The sequence below is a fragment of the Polypterus senegalus genome, chromosome 1, assembly GCF_016835505.1.
Source record: "Polypterus senegalus isolate Bchr_013 chromosome 1, ASM1683550v1, whole genome shotgun sequence".
Lineage (NCBI taxonomy): Eukaryota > Metazoa > Chordata > Cladistia > Polypteriformes > Polypteridae > Polypterus > Polypterus senegalus.
In genome coordinates, this window is record NC_053154.1 from 107,292,100 (window position 1) to 107,307,015 (window position 14,916).

At 37.5% G+C, this 14,916-nt stretch overlaps 1 long non-coding RNA gene across 2 annotated transcripts; it reads left to right on the forward strand.

Moving 5' to 3' along the window:
• The first annotated feature begins 4,509 nt into the window (after positions 1–4,509).
• LOC120530937 lies at positions 4,510–8,329 on the forward strand. Of its 2 annotated transcripts, XR_005634043.1 has the most exons (5): positions 4,510–4,565; positions 6,897–6,961; positions 7,076–7,190; positions 7,325–7,597; positions 7,735–8,329. It is a non-coding gene; the product is annotated as an uncharacterized LOC120530937 (long non-coding RNA). The 2 variants fall into 2 exon arrangements; XR_005634042.1 differs by having other exon boundaries at positions 6,897–7,190.
• The last annotated feature ends 6,587 nt before the right edge of the window (positions 8,330–14,916 follow it).

The following is a 14,916-nucleotide window of genomic DNA, read 5'->3' on the forward strand; positions in this document are numbered from 1 at the left end:
CCTAGGGCACGAAGCAGAAGCAGACAATGGCCGACAGTGGGGTAAATCGTGTTGCAATCGTAGTTGAAGAACTCCAGGCACTCGACGAACAGATTCAGAAACTCCTGTCCCGACGGAGATACCTTAGAGATCTGAAGGCCCGGCTACTGGATAAACCGTCCTCACCATCTGTAATCGGCGTAACATCAACCCCGCGTTGTGCCGACCTCACCCCCGCGTCTCGTAGGAGCGACACCGCTGATGACCTCGGTGGATTTCAGCTATGCAGGCGGGGGTTCAAGGCCAGAGCACCTCCATCGGCACAGGCGAAGTCCCTATCTCAGAACCGTTCGCCCTCTCTGCGTCCCCAGTTCGCCTTCAGCCCCTGGTGATGTAATAGTGGTAGGTGATTCTATTGTTAGAAACCTTAATATCGCATGCCCTAATGGAAAATCGTTTGTTTCTTGTTTTCCCGGTGCTCGATGTGATGAGACGTGCGCCGGCAATCTACGAGAAGCACAAGGAGAGGGCAGTTGGAGCAATCGTTTTGCATGCCGGCGTAAACGATATAAGGCACCGACAATCAGAAATTCTCAAGGCTGACTTTGGCAGACCGCCAGGGAAAAAACATTTACTCGAGCCGGTTAAAATGTAAAGACGTCAGTTTTGGTAAGTTCAAGTCCTTTGAGTATCTCGCCGTTGTTATCCATGGAGATTCTCACATTCTAGTATTATCCGTGTATAGACCTCCAAAATTCAACGCGTCTTTTTTTGAGGAATTTCTGACTTAATGTCAATTTTAATTACTAACTATGACACACTCCTAATAGTTGTCGACTTCGATTTTCATATAGATAATCAGTGTGACCTAAAAGTAAAAGAATTTATGAACCTCCTGGACTCTTTTGATTTGAGACAACTCGTTAATCAGCCTACACATAAAGCAGGTCATACGTTAGACTTAGTGATTACTAAAGGACTTAAAGTTGATATAAAGCAGGTTATTGATATTGGTCTATCAGACCATTTTCTTCTACTTTTTAATATAGAAATAATGATACAAAACACCCACGAGAAGCATATTGTTAAAAAACGCTTCTTTGACTCAGCAGCAGCTTTAAAACTTACAAACATTCTAAGCAATCAGTCCGTTTATAGTGCCAACTTTAATAGCGAGGATAATGTAAATAGTAAGGTGGAAAGATTTAATACTAAAGTGAGAGCTGCTGTTGACATAGTTGCACCTGAAAAGACAGTGAAAAAATCTTCTAGCATTGTTATACCATGGAAGACCCAAAGAGTGTCTGATTTAAAGAGAACATGCCGCAGAGCTGAGCGTAAATGGAGGAAGACTAAACTAACTATCTACTATGAAATATTAAAAGTTAAAATAACAGAATACAATAACACTGTCCGTCTTGAGAGGCGCTGCTATTTCTCCAAGATTATAAATAACAATGCTAGTAATCCCAGAGTCTTATTCTCTACAATTGATCGTCTGCTAAACCCAGGTAACACAAAGGAATGCCTCCTAAGTACTTCCAGTAAAACCTGTGAGGCTATCGCTGTATTTTTCAATCAAAAAATTAATGATATTAGAAATAACATAATATATCTCCCCAACACTAAGGATCCTCCTAAACCCCAGCATTCTGTTATAAACAAATTAAACTCTTTCACTAGGATAGATTTACCTGATTTACAAAAAATAATCTCTCAATTGAAACCCTCCACCTGCGTCCTTGACCCGATACCAACAAATTATTTCAAAGAAGTATCGGGCGTGCTAATTGATAATGTCCCGGGGGTGGCTACGGAAACTGAACTCAGGTGTGATACACCACAGTTAGGTTATTTTTTAACAAGGGGGCAATTACTTTTTCACACAGGGTCATGTAGGTTTAGATTTTTTTTTCTCCCTAAATAATAAAAACTATCATTTAAAAACTGCATTTTGTGTTTACTTGTGTTATATTTGACTAATGGTTAAATGCGTTTGATGATCAGAAACATTTTGTGTGACAAACATGCAAAAGAATAAGAAATCAGTAAGGGGGCAAATAGTTTTTCACACCACTGTACATTGTAAATTCACCAATGTATTGTTTTGAATTTCAGGTTCATGATACTGTGTGCTTTGCTACAGATGATTTGTTACTTGAAATTAAAATCCCTAACCTTGATAAGGCCACCCATTTTGTTGATGCTAAGAAGCTTGTTGATTTTAATTCTGATGAGACTATATGCCTGAAAACCAACATGTGTATTCCTGTGAAGTACTACCTCGGGGAGACTATTGAACTATATTAAACTTCTAAAGATGCCTAAGATCTTGAACTTTTCTGTGTGTGTTAATAAATTCCAGCAACACTTTTTAGATTAAGCCATTTATGTGACACAGTGACAAAGTTCTTGCATCAAAACACCAGACACATTTCTTTATACAAGGGTCATTTATTTTAAAATGTGCAGACCATTCTGATTTGAAGAGAAGAAAAAAAAAATGTTACCATTTCAATATAATAAAGTACTACCCTTCGCAGGGAATCCAGCTGTTAAATCTTACTAGTTACAGAGAAAGGCCACTGAATAGGCAAGTTAATCGGAAATGTCTTTGTCGTTACATAAATAAAGGTGGTATTCTCAAACCTTTCTGGAATAAAGAGTTTAATTTGTCAAGGGGTTGTGTCATACTCATTTCTTAAAACATGACATAACTAGAACGTTTTGGTTCTTGACAGGGTTCCCCTGGTCATGGAAATCCTGGAAAAGTTAACAAAATTGAATTTATTTTTCCAGATCTGGAAAAGTCATGGCTTTTTTTATTATACTTAAAATAAAGTCTATGTTATGTAATTTTGTAAATTAGCAAAATCTTAAAAAGAGGATTGCTTCCATTAATACTGAGACTTTTCAACAGTTGTGTAGTGATCTGTAACGTTTTTGCCAAAATGCCAGGTGGGTAATCTCTGCTAAACAAATGAAAAATACAAGCTATGCATGGCTTCATAAAGCTGAAGACACATGACGTGCAAAACATAAATTATGCGGGAAGATATCTGACATTAAGAATATGGGTGAAGCTGCACTAGCAAGGCAATGAAAAGATACATATTGACAATGAGAAGGTAGCATGAAAAATAATTGGAATTGACACCTTGTTCAAGTACTCTTCAGCTAGCACAGCAAAGGTTAGTACAATTCCCTTGTGCAACGAAGTAGCCTGGCCAACAAAGAAATCCATGTCCTGTCCTGTTGTACTGTCTACTGAAGATATGCAGGTGCTGAATGTAATTTATTCACACTATTCTTAAGTGCATCAGTCTTGGACAGCCACTGAAAACAGTGTACACTGACAGCGCAGTCCCAGCTAAATTTTCGTGTAATGAAACAAAATGTACAAATTTTATGACATTTTGCATGTCTTATTATTTAATCATTGCTTGCCAGAGAAGTGTCACAACAAGCTGGGAATGTCCTACATTTTGATGAGGCTGTTAGTAACTCAGCTCAAACAAGTGGAAATACACATGAGGATGTGGAATGGCGGAGAAGTGAAAACTAAGTACGCAGGTGTAGAATTTATTTACTGCGCAGTGTTTGAGTTGTTACAGTCAGAGCTTTTGCGTGATGTGAACAATACATTGATCAACATACTGTAAGATCATGTGCACTTTACGTTCTCCGCAGTGCATTTCATGATAAATTAGTTTGAACAGATGGGAATTGGACTGTACTGTTTCCAACTTCTACTGGTTATTCAAAGGAAGTCCTCTACGCAGAGAGGACTTTGTTAAAATCACAGACTGTGTCCCATTTATAATGAAATTTTTGTTAAAATCACAAACTGTGTCCCATTTATAATTAAATTTTGCCAACACTGATGGATAGAAATGTGGCTGTATGTGAAAGAGCATTTATGCTTTGGCCTCCTGTATCCTGAATAATATCACTATATATTAAGCACCATAATAATATTTGAATTTTAATTCTAATATTGATTTTAAGCAGTATACTGTATCTCTTTTAGTTACTGAGCAGAAAATGTCAGGGAATATACTCATTACATGCACATGGCGACATAGATCATATCAATCTTTATATAGCCCATCTTACTGCAAAAAAGAAACAGGCATATTTGATTGACATCAACAAGCAAATTGTGGACAAATTGAATGAAATAAAGCAGTAATCACTGAAACTGATCTGGTTCACAAGTAACGCCTAGTGGTATTCATATTTCATTTACCACATTCAGTTTTTCAGGATGTTATTCATATAGAAAATAGTCTGTGTTTATGAAGCATTTCATGAATGAGAAAAGTCCCTTAACATTAGGCCGACCTGTTTTAGCTAACCATTGAGAAATGTTAATTTTATAGGAATGAAAATATAGAGATTAACCCTAATTAATAAAAGTTTCAACTCTGCAAAAATTTTGGGAACTATAGATTTTTTTTTTTTTGCCCCCAAAGTTTAACAAATCATACATTTAACCTAACACTATTCAAATCTTTCAGGACTGAAGGAAGCATTTATAGCAGAACAGTACCTTAGGAAGACCACTCTTCACAGCTCAAGACCAGGTACAGACTACCCTCTAATCTCTGTAAATACTGGTTTGTTATTCGTTTTTGTTTCTTTGTTAAAGATGTTTTATTTTGAATATTTATTTAAAGTATTTGAAATTTACAACCAAATGAAGAAATTTACTGGAGGAAGCAAAACACTATGAACCAAAGAAAGAACAATGCAGATAAAGCTTAGGACATTTGGAGCCCCAAATTAAATACAATATTGTTTCTAAAGTTGTCAGTCTGTTTTCTTAAACTACTAATAACAGAATCATTCATTTTCTAGAAATGCCGGCTATTTTTCTATCTTTGTATAATGGTTGATAACTCAAAAAGCATTGTGAATCTGCAGAGTGAGTCCCTGATATCACATTTGCTCAAAAGTATTCTGTTACTCCGGTAAATAAATTGCTAAATTTTAAAAGTAATTGGTCAAATCTTTTGCTGAATGAAAAAAAAAATTCCAACTGAAAAATGTACAAGATTAATACAGACCTTTTTAAAGGAGTCTGATAAGAAAGAAGAAACAATAATTGTAATGAAAGCAGTGAACAGTAACAACCTGAGGCAGACTCAAAACCAGTGGAGATTTCATGGGCAGAAATACCAAAACAGATGAGGTAAACAACTGGATTTTTTGGGGGGGGTTTTAGTTTGTACAATGGCTTGCAAAAGTATTCGGCCCCCTTGAACTTTTCCCCATTTTGTCACATTACAGCCACAAACATGAATCAATTTCATTGGAATTCCACGTGAAAGACCAATACAAAGTGGTGTACACTTGAGAAGTGGAACGAAAATCATACATGATTCCAAACATTTTTTACAAATAAATAACTGCAAAGTGGGATGTGTGTAATTATTCAGCCCCCTTTGGTCTGAGTGCAGTCAGTTGCCCATAGACATTGCTTGATGAGTGTTAATGACTAAATAGAGTGCACCTGTGTGTACTCTAATGTCAGTACAAATACAGCTGCTCTGTGACGGCCTCAGAGGTTGTCTAAGAGAATATTGGGAGCAATAACACCATGAAGTCCAAAGAACACACCAGACAGGTCAGGGATAAAATTATTGAGAAATTTAAAGCAGGCTTAGGCTACAAAAAGATTTCCAAAGCCTTGAACATCCCACGGAGCACTGTTCAAGCGATCATTCAGAAATGGAAGGAGTACGGCACAACTGTAAACCTACCAAGACAAGGCCGTCCACCTAAACTCACAGGCCGAACAAGGAGAGCGCTGATCAGAAATGCAGCCAAGAGGCCCATGGTGACTCCGAACGAGCTGGGTGGGGGAATCTGTCCATAGGAAAACTATTAGTCATGCACTGCACAAAGTTGGCCTTTATGGAAGAGTGGCAAGAAGAAAGCCATTGTTAACAGAAAACCATAAGAAGTCCCGTTTGCAGTTTGCCACAAGCCATGTGGGGGACACAGCAAACATGTGGAAGAAGGTGCTCTGGTCAGATGAGACCAAAATGGAACTTTTTGGCCAAAATGCAAAACGCTATGTGTGGCGGAAAACTAACACTGCACATCACTCTGAACACACCATCCCCACTGTCAAATATGGTGGTGGCAGCATCATGCTCTGGGGGTGCTCTTCAGCAGGAACAGGGAAGCTGGTCAGAGTTGATGGGAAGATGGATGGAGCCAAATACAGGGCAATCTTGGAAGAAAACCTCTTGGAGTCTGCAAAAGACTTCAGACTGGGGCGGAGGTTCACCTTCCAGCAGGACAACGACCCTAAACATAAAGCAAGGGCAACAATGGAATGGTTTAAAACAAAACATATCCATGTGTTAGAATGGCCCAGTCAAAGTCCAGATCTAAATCCAATCGAGAATCTGTGGCAAGATCTGAAAACTGCTGTTCACAAACGCTGTCCATCTAATCTGACTGAGCTGGAGCTGTTTTGCAAAGAAGAATGGGCAAGGATTTCAGTCTCTAGATGTGCAAAGCTGGTAGAGACATACCTTAAAAGACTGGCAGCTGTAATTGCAGCAAAAGGTGGTTCTACAAAGTATTGACTCAGGGGGCTGAATAATTAAGCACACCCCACTTTTCAGTTATTTGTAAAAATTGTTTGGAATCATGTATGATTTTCGTTCCACTTCTCAAGTGTACACCACTTTGTATTGGTCTTTCACATGGAATTCCAATGAAACTGATTCAAGTTTGTGGCTGTAATGTGACAAAATGTGGAAAAGTTCAAGGGGGCCGAATACTTTTGCAAGCCACTGTATACCGTGATGCTACCTTGACAGTTGCCTACATTATTTTTTTTTCTCTGACCTGTACACATTGTCTGTGAATTGATCCACTTCCTTTCCTTTTCATTTCAGAATTACAGGGACTTGAAGATGACTTGGAAAATTTGGATTTAGAAGACAATGTCACAACTGAATCGGTACTTGGATGATGATTTCTTAGAGTTGCAGGAGAACGGACATCACGGAGGAGACGGACAAATATACATTACTCAACAAAAATGTACTAGATTATTGTGAACTTTTTTTTAAAGGAGACTGATAAGAAAGAAGAAACAATGACTGTAATGCAAGCAGTGAACAGTAACAACCTGAAGCAGACTCAAAACCAGTGGACATTTCATGGGCAGAAATATCAAAACAGATGAGGTAAACAACTGGATTTTTTTAGGGGGGGTTTAGTTTGTATACCGTGATGCTACCTTGACAGTTGCCTACATTATTTTTTTTTCTCTGACCTGTACACATTGTCTGTGAATTGATCCACTTCCTTTTCATTTCAGAATTACAGGGACTTGAAGATGACTTGGAATATTTGGATTTAGAAGACAATGACACAACTGAATCGGTACTTGGATGATGATTTCTTAGAGGTGCAGGAGGAGACGGGTAAATATACATTACTCGACAGAAATGTACTAGATTAATGTGAACCTTTTTAAAGGAGACTGATAAAGAAGAAACAATGATTGTAATGCAAGCAGTGAACAATAACAACCTGAAGCAGACTCAAAACCAGTGGAGATTTCATGGGCAGAAATATCAAAACAGATGAGGTAAGCAACTGGATTTTTTAGGGGGGGTTTTAGTTTGTATACCGTAATGCTACCTTGACAGTTGCCTACATTTTTTTTTCCTCTGACCTTTACACATTGTCTGTGAATTGATCCACTTCCTTTCCTTTTCATTTCAGAATTACAGGGACTTGAAGATGACCTGGATAATTTGGATTTAGAAGACAATGTCACAACTGAATCGGTACTTGGATGATGATTTCTTAGAGGTGCAGGAGAACGGACATCACGGAGGAGACGGGTAAATATACATTACTCGACTGAAGACCAAAACAACAATGAAAGCCCATGGGCAAGCAGACCGGAGAAATAACTTTTGTGTCTAGCCGCCAGGAAATAATGGATGGACCAGCAGTAGCCGGGAATCAGGAGTTTTTCCTCTCCTGTATGCTAAAGGGCAGTGGTCCCAGTCAGGATACCTATAAGGGATGCTTGGGAATTGGAGTGCAGAATTGCAGCCCTGCTGGGGTTCCTACATATTGATAGAGGACACTATCAGGGGAGGACCTCCCTACTTTTGTTACGGCCAGGAATTGTTTCCTGGACGATTTTATGTGGCCCCGGAAACATTCTCGGTTCTGGTATGAAAGGGAGCCTGCTGCCACACACGAACAAGTCAGAGTTGAGAGGCAGCAGGCAATACTCAGCGGAGGAGAGAAGTAGGAAGAATTTGTGTATTGTGTATTCTGAGGCTGATTACTGGAGGATTATGGAAATGTGCCGGTAGTGAATAAACTTTTATTTTATTCATATATTGTGTGTTTCTTTACTGCATCTATGGTTTGGGGCTCTCTGGCAACCCTTGTGGTCACAGATGACTAAAATGAGGTATACCTTGGCAAGGGTATCCCTGCACACTGTATGACACTCTTATCTCACTATCAGGAAACATTTCCTGAAAAAGTTACCCACATCTTTGCCATGAATAACACTTCTCCAACACATTTAACACCCAGCTCATTTCAGATTTTAAACATTCACTTTAAGCCATGTATGGAAGACAAAGACGGCAACATAGTTAATAGTAGCACTAGCCTGCCTAGAGCTCTCATTAGTACTACTGCCAGGTTATCCACTTGACCATTTTCTGGGTGCAGAAGTTTCCTTGCTCTTCACAAAATTTACTTCCTTTCATATGTCCTTTCAAAGCAGACTCACCCATAGTCCCAATGTCAAACTTCTTATTAGAGTAATAACCATTTTAAGTTCAATGCACACTTTCCTGGCATTTTGACTATTCAAGAAATCACAGTGACAAGTCTAATATACACAGTGTAATTAACCTTGCTAACTATTTACTACTACGTATCTATTGTAAGTTCACGTGCGCACAGAACACAAGGTAATATTAATGTGGGATGCTGGCAAAATATCTGCTGTTTCACCTCACAATATGTGATTATTAGACTTCCTGACTTTTAAGTAATATTTGATTTTGTTAAGAATTTCTAGAACTTTTCAGTAATGGATTTTGGCTTGGTAATTTTTCATGACTTTCCCAGTTTTCCTGAACATGTACGAACCCTGTTTACAAAATACAGACACTGGTCATTACAAAATACAGACACTGGTCATCAAAGTTTATTCTCCATTCAGTATGAAATATGTCGTACGTAATCTACATGAGAGACAAAAAAGTCCCCATTTGAGTACAGTGTTAGCCTGAAGTTTGCACAGAAATTTGGTGGTATGCTTGAAGTGCAAGTTCAATGTATCTGGATTGCTTGGATTCTGTCCTGGCGTACACCTGTGGAAGAAATAAAACATACTCTGAACAAATTAATTTATCATGCCACACTGCTCCCATACAGTAAAAAGGGACATTTCAAAAACTTGTGTTACAATTACTGAAATTCTGATAAACCTTTGTGCTGCATGTAAACTTTACCTTCATACTTGTGCAAACCTACATTGACATGACAATATGGGAAGTAAATGAAGTGTTCAAGATTAACTTTGGTACCAGCCTTACTTTTTTTATTAAGATTAACAAATATTTACATGTGGCTAAAATGTAAATATTAAAAAAAAAACTCTGAATGCTCAAACATCACATAGGTATTTGAGCTTGTTGATTATAAAATGTGACATGTTTATTTGATGATAAACCCTTTCTAAAAATGTCAGTATACATGTAAGCTTTGTTCCAGCTTGATAAACTGACAACTGGAAGTTGCACAGATTTGAGTTTTTATTTATCCATCCATCCCTTTTTGAATCCACTTAACCTAGTTTTGTATTGTTTGAGCTAAAATGCGGTCAATGGATGTGGTATATATAAAAAAAACAAATAATAGTATGAATTGGGTTGAATGCATATGCCTACCATTATATGCTCTTTTCAAATTACACATTTCCCAAAACTTAACAATTTTTAGAAAAGTGGGAGGTAAAAGGAAGAGATCATTTGATTTTTTTTTTTTTACCATCTGTGTAGAACAGTCAGTCTTTTTGCTTATTGTCACTCAATTAGCTACATAGTTAAATATGAAAATGTGCAAAACCTAAATTGTGGTTGAGAATTTCATAACAATCGGTAACACAGAATACTACTAGATAAAACATGATGCATCTTACCTTAAGCAAGTCAGTTCCACTAGCTTGCTGTAGAATAGCCTCCTTTGCCGACTGGAACTGAGAATACATCATGTGATACAATTCAACAACACTTTCTGCATCATGTATTCCGCAACATCATTGTTTGAATAAATATTCACCAAAATATGAAAAATGAAGCAACCCACAATATAATACACTTACAAACCTCTCAGAATCATATCTATAATTAATCCATCAGTTAGTTTTTCACTAACCAAATACCAAACCATTACACCAAAATGATGAGTTGAACGTAGGAGATCATAGTTGCCATGCTGATCAATGTTCTCATAAGTCAAATGATGAATCTTAAAAACAAATATAAATGAAAATGTGCTTATTTAACACTACTTTAGATCCTTAACAAACACAAACTATGAATAATTTAGAAAGTGAGATGATGGGATTTAATCTGAGATTATTTCAATCATGAGCTCAGAATGTAATTTGTGACATGTAAAATACATTGTTTTATTGTAAAGCAGCTGACACCAAAGCAAAGGTGCAAGGGATGATGAATACCCTTTTCAAAGTAATATATCATCAGATATTTCTTTGCAGTGTTGTCTATGTATATGGTTTATTCTACTCCTCACATCATCTAAACTATTCTCCTGCTTCTATCTCTTCACTGGCTTTCAGTTACTACTAGGATACAGTTCAAAGTTACTTTATGGACAATAGGTCTCTTAAGACCCTGCTCTTCATTGTCTCCTATTTCTGGTTTATCAACATTACTCTAAAAATTACCAGCATTGCTTTGGCCTGTCTGATAACCTCAGCTTCTTTTTCTAAAATACTAAACATGCTTAAGACCTCCTCAGGTCTTTCACTCAGGTTTGTGGAAAAAGATCTCCATGACCACTGCATCAAATCTAATTATGTTTAGGAGCCTGTGGAAGAGACTCCTAAAAGAATAATGAGTCTTGTTGAGGTTTTACATCCCTCTGCCCCTCTACTGGAAATCAACTGCTACATGAAGCCTCTTGCTTCCTTTTCTTATGTATGTTAAAATTTCTTCTTCCTGACATCACTGTTTAAACTTTCTTAGCAATTACGCAAAAGAAATATGTGTAACTCTTTTTGTAAGTTGCCCTGGATAAAGATAAATGATCCAAAGAAAACACTGTTAAATCACTCATTACCATGGATCATCAGTTTACTGCTGTCATCAATTCTACATTTTATTTATTTCACCTCATCTCAAACATTATAAACAAAATCAAACAACAGTGTTAGAATCTCTATATTTATTTGTTCAAGTCTACAGGTACCTGATTGCCTCTTCGAATGCTGCTGGGGTGGTCAGTTGCCTGCCTTTATAAGGGAAGTAAATCTGCACCATCCAATCCCTCTCAACACATGGAGGTTAGCACAAGGTACCATCAGGCTCCGTAGTAACAATGAAACATTCCTACAACAGCATTTGTTAGTCAGTATTTCTAAATAATTTAATTTCCCCAATCCAGCTAAAAAACAGCACTCAATCAAATGTATACCAATAATGAACTCCAATTTTGAGGTCAATAATAAAATTCTTCTAGTATGTTCTCTAGTTAATAAAATAATTAAAATATTTAAAGTACTTTACACAATTAAATGGTAGCCATCAAAAACATTTAACATGGTGTAAATGCTAGGGGTCGCTGTTGCCCTGTTACCCCAACAGACAAATGCTCTGGACACCAAGTAAAAGCAATAAGGAGTGTTTTAATCTTCTTTCTTCTATAAATAGTGCCTTCAAGCAACCCAGCCACCATAAACAGGCAATTAAATCAGAAATTACAAAAATAATAAACACAATTCTTCTGTCCTCCACACCTCTGGCTCGCCTGCTGGGTCTCCAGCAGTCCTTTATATAGTTCTTGATCCGGGTCAGATGAAGAACTTGACTTCTCTTCAGCCCGGAAGTACTTTGAGCTTCAGTCCTTGTGACTTGGGAGTACTTTTGGCTATAGATGAGGCACAACTCCTCCTGTCCCTTTACAGCTCCCCCTGATGGCACCCAACAGGGCAAGGTAAGGATGCCCTGCGGGAATCTGGGGCACCGCTACGTTCCAGGGAAGCTGCCAACTAGCGTTTTTGGAGGAAGCAGTGTCCAAAAGTATCTTCCCCCATTTGGGTGTCCTGGCTGGGTTGAGCTGACGACCATCCATCACAATGTCTTATAATTAGTTTAATCTACTAATCCTTTTTCTAACTTATTTATACAGGGTGGCAGGCTACCTGTATCTGTCCTGGCAGCACTAAGAGGCATCACTCAGGATGAGATACAATGACACTAACATTTACATCCAAACTTCCCAACAAATAAGCCCAGACCTCAAAAGGACAATTTAAAGTCTTCAATTACCTTAACCTCTTAGTCTTCGAGTCTTGGGAGGCAATCCCACAGTCATATAAAAAGAATGTAAAAATTCCAAATATGCAATGGAGGCCAGAGTGCAAAACCATGACTCAGGAACTGGGATGAAGCAGTGCTAACCATTGAGCCACCCATTGCTAAATTACCATCTCCACTCCAAAGGGTGAACAGCAATAAAACCGTGAAACATCACAAAAAGGTTACAATTCAAGGTGCGTTTTTAAAATACCATTTTTTTTAAATGACTGTTTTAAAAGCTTGACAGTTAATCAGAACAAAAGATTTTACTTTACATTTTCATCATTATTCTCAATTTAAGACAACCACATTACAGCGGGTTCACTGTATTTGAACCAATTGTATACTGGCTGATATCTAACAATGGTTAACACTTACCCTATAAGGAACATTAAAGGTGATATCTGTGAATACCTATTTGCTTTTTTCAAATCCCGTCCAAGACTTTCCCTACTGCCAAAATATCACAAATAGGTTTGCGTTCTGGTAGAACCGGGGGCATCTATACCTTCTGTCCTTATGCTGCTTCTGCTCTTTTTGTATCCTAAACATTTAAATACATAAAGTTGCATTTTAACACTTAATTAAAGTACAGTATTTAGAACTATTTCAATAATACAAAAATAACCCTTACAGTCCAGAGTATTAGTCCTGAAACATTTCAGTGCAGTCACTGTATACTTTTTCAAATAGATTTGATGGTTGTATTTATTTGGAACTACATCAAGAAATACTAGTCACTAAGACTGGGCAATATATACATTTTTCATTTAAGCATTTTCTTTTAACTCAGTATTCAAACATTAAAAGGATAAGTTCAGTATTTTTCAAGTTGAAGATATTTCTTCACAAACACTGTATATACTGCATATACATATGCATTTGCCACATAACATTGTGTTCCAAAGACTATCATTTTCTATAAATATAAAGAAACAAATCTTGCCCCAATTGACTCTTTACAATGGAGACAATAGAGCACAAAGCACCACCTAAAAATAAAAGCCTAAAACTTACCAGATCAGTTTTCTTAGAGTTCTGATCAAAGAAAACGTGCCTTCCATGTTCCTAAGACAAGTTTGTGACAACAAAAGTGACCTGGAAATATTAATTTTTTCACAGGTATACCTTTTTACTTGTGTGAGTTCTCACACAAATACAGAAGTAGACCAAAACAAAAATAACCACGTGGTATGAAAGGTTTACTTTGATTTTACCTTTCTAGAGGAACCCACTCCCTGTTTAATTCCAATTAAAACATCAGTGCCATGCAACATGTCTTTCAAAATTAATAGAAAATGCTGCATTTTGGTACACAATTTTACATGACAAATGCATATATCCATCCATCCATTATCCATCCCGCTATAACCTAACTACAGGGTCACGGGAGTCAGCTGGAGCCAATCCCAGCCAACACAGGGTGCAAGGCAGGAAACAAACCCGGGCAGGGTACCAGCACACCGCAGCAAATGCATATATGCCATCTTTTAAAAATAATGAACTTATACTTTAGATTATGCTGTTCAGTACTTTAAATTTTATCTTCAACAGCTAAGTAAAATAAAATTTGCAAAATACCCACTGCTTGTTCTAAGCGTGATAACATCAACCGTTTATGTTGTATAGTGGTGGTGAAGGACATGACAAAAAAAAATGCAGCAAGAGTATCAAGAGCATCAAATCATGTACTGTAAATGTAGTCCCAAAAACTTGTAATGTTAGGTTTTCTTGAAAATGTTATGATTTTACATGGGAAGACACAATGTAAGCAGTGTTGGTCAGCAAACTATGCCAAAATGAGGTTGCAACAAAGACATTCAACACAGCAAAGCTCTTCCAACATCTACAGATAAAACATGTTGCTTCATATGAGATAGCCATCCATGGACATGCAGTGCCTCCAGCAAGTCCTCTCTTCATCTCCACAATGGTGTCAAAAGTGTGTCCCTGCTAAGCAAAGTTCCACAGAATGTTTGCCATTTGTCTACAGTACATACCACGTGAGAACAGGTGGGAAGCAATAACTTCAGTGACTTAGCATACTGCAAAATATAAAGTCCCTATCTGTACTGTATCTAATATCACTGGATGCAAAATACTTTTCCAAATGGGATCTGCCCATACTTTACGATGAGGTGCTAAAGAAAGTGACAGCAGAACCTTCAAATGTAAGCCACTTTTTCAACATTACCACTACTTCGTACACTGAAGCCGTACACTATCCAGGCAGTGCATTTCATAGAAGACTGGAAAATGAAAAGTCTTTGCAGTAATTGACCACATAGGCAAGACCATCACTCAAGGGTTTAACATTTTG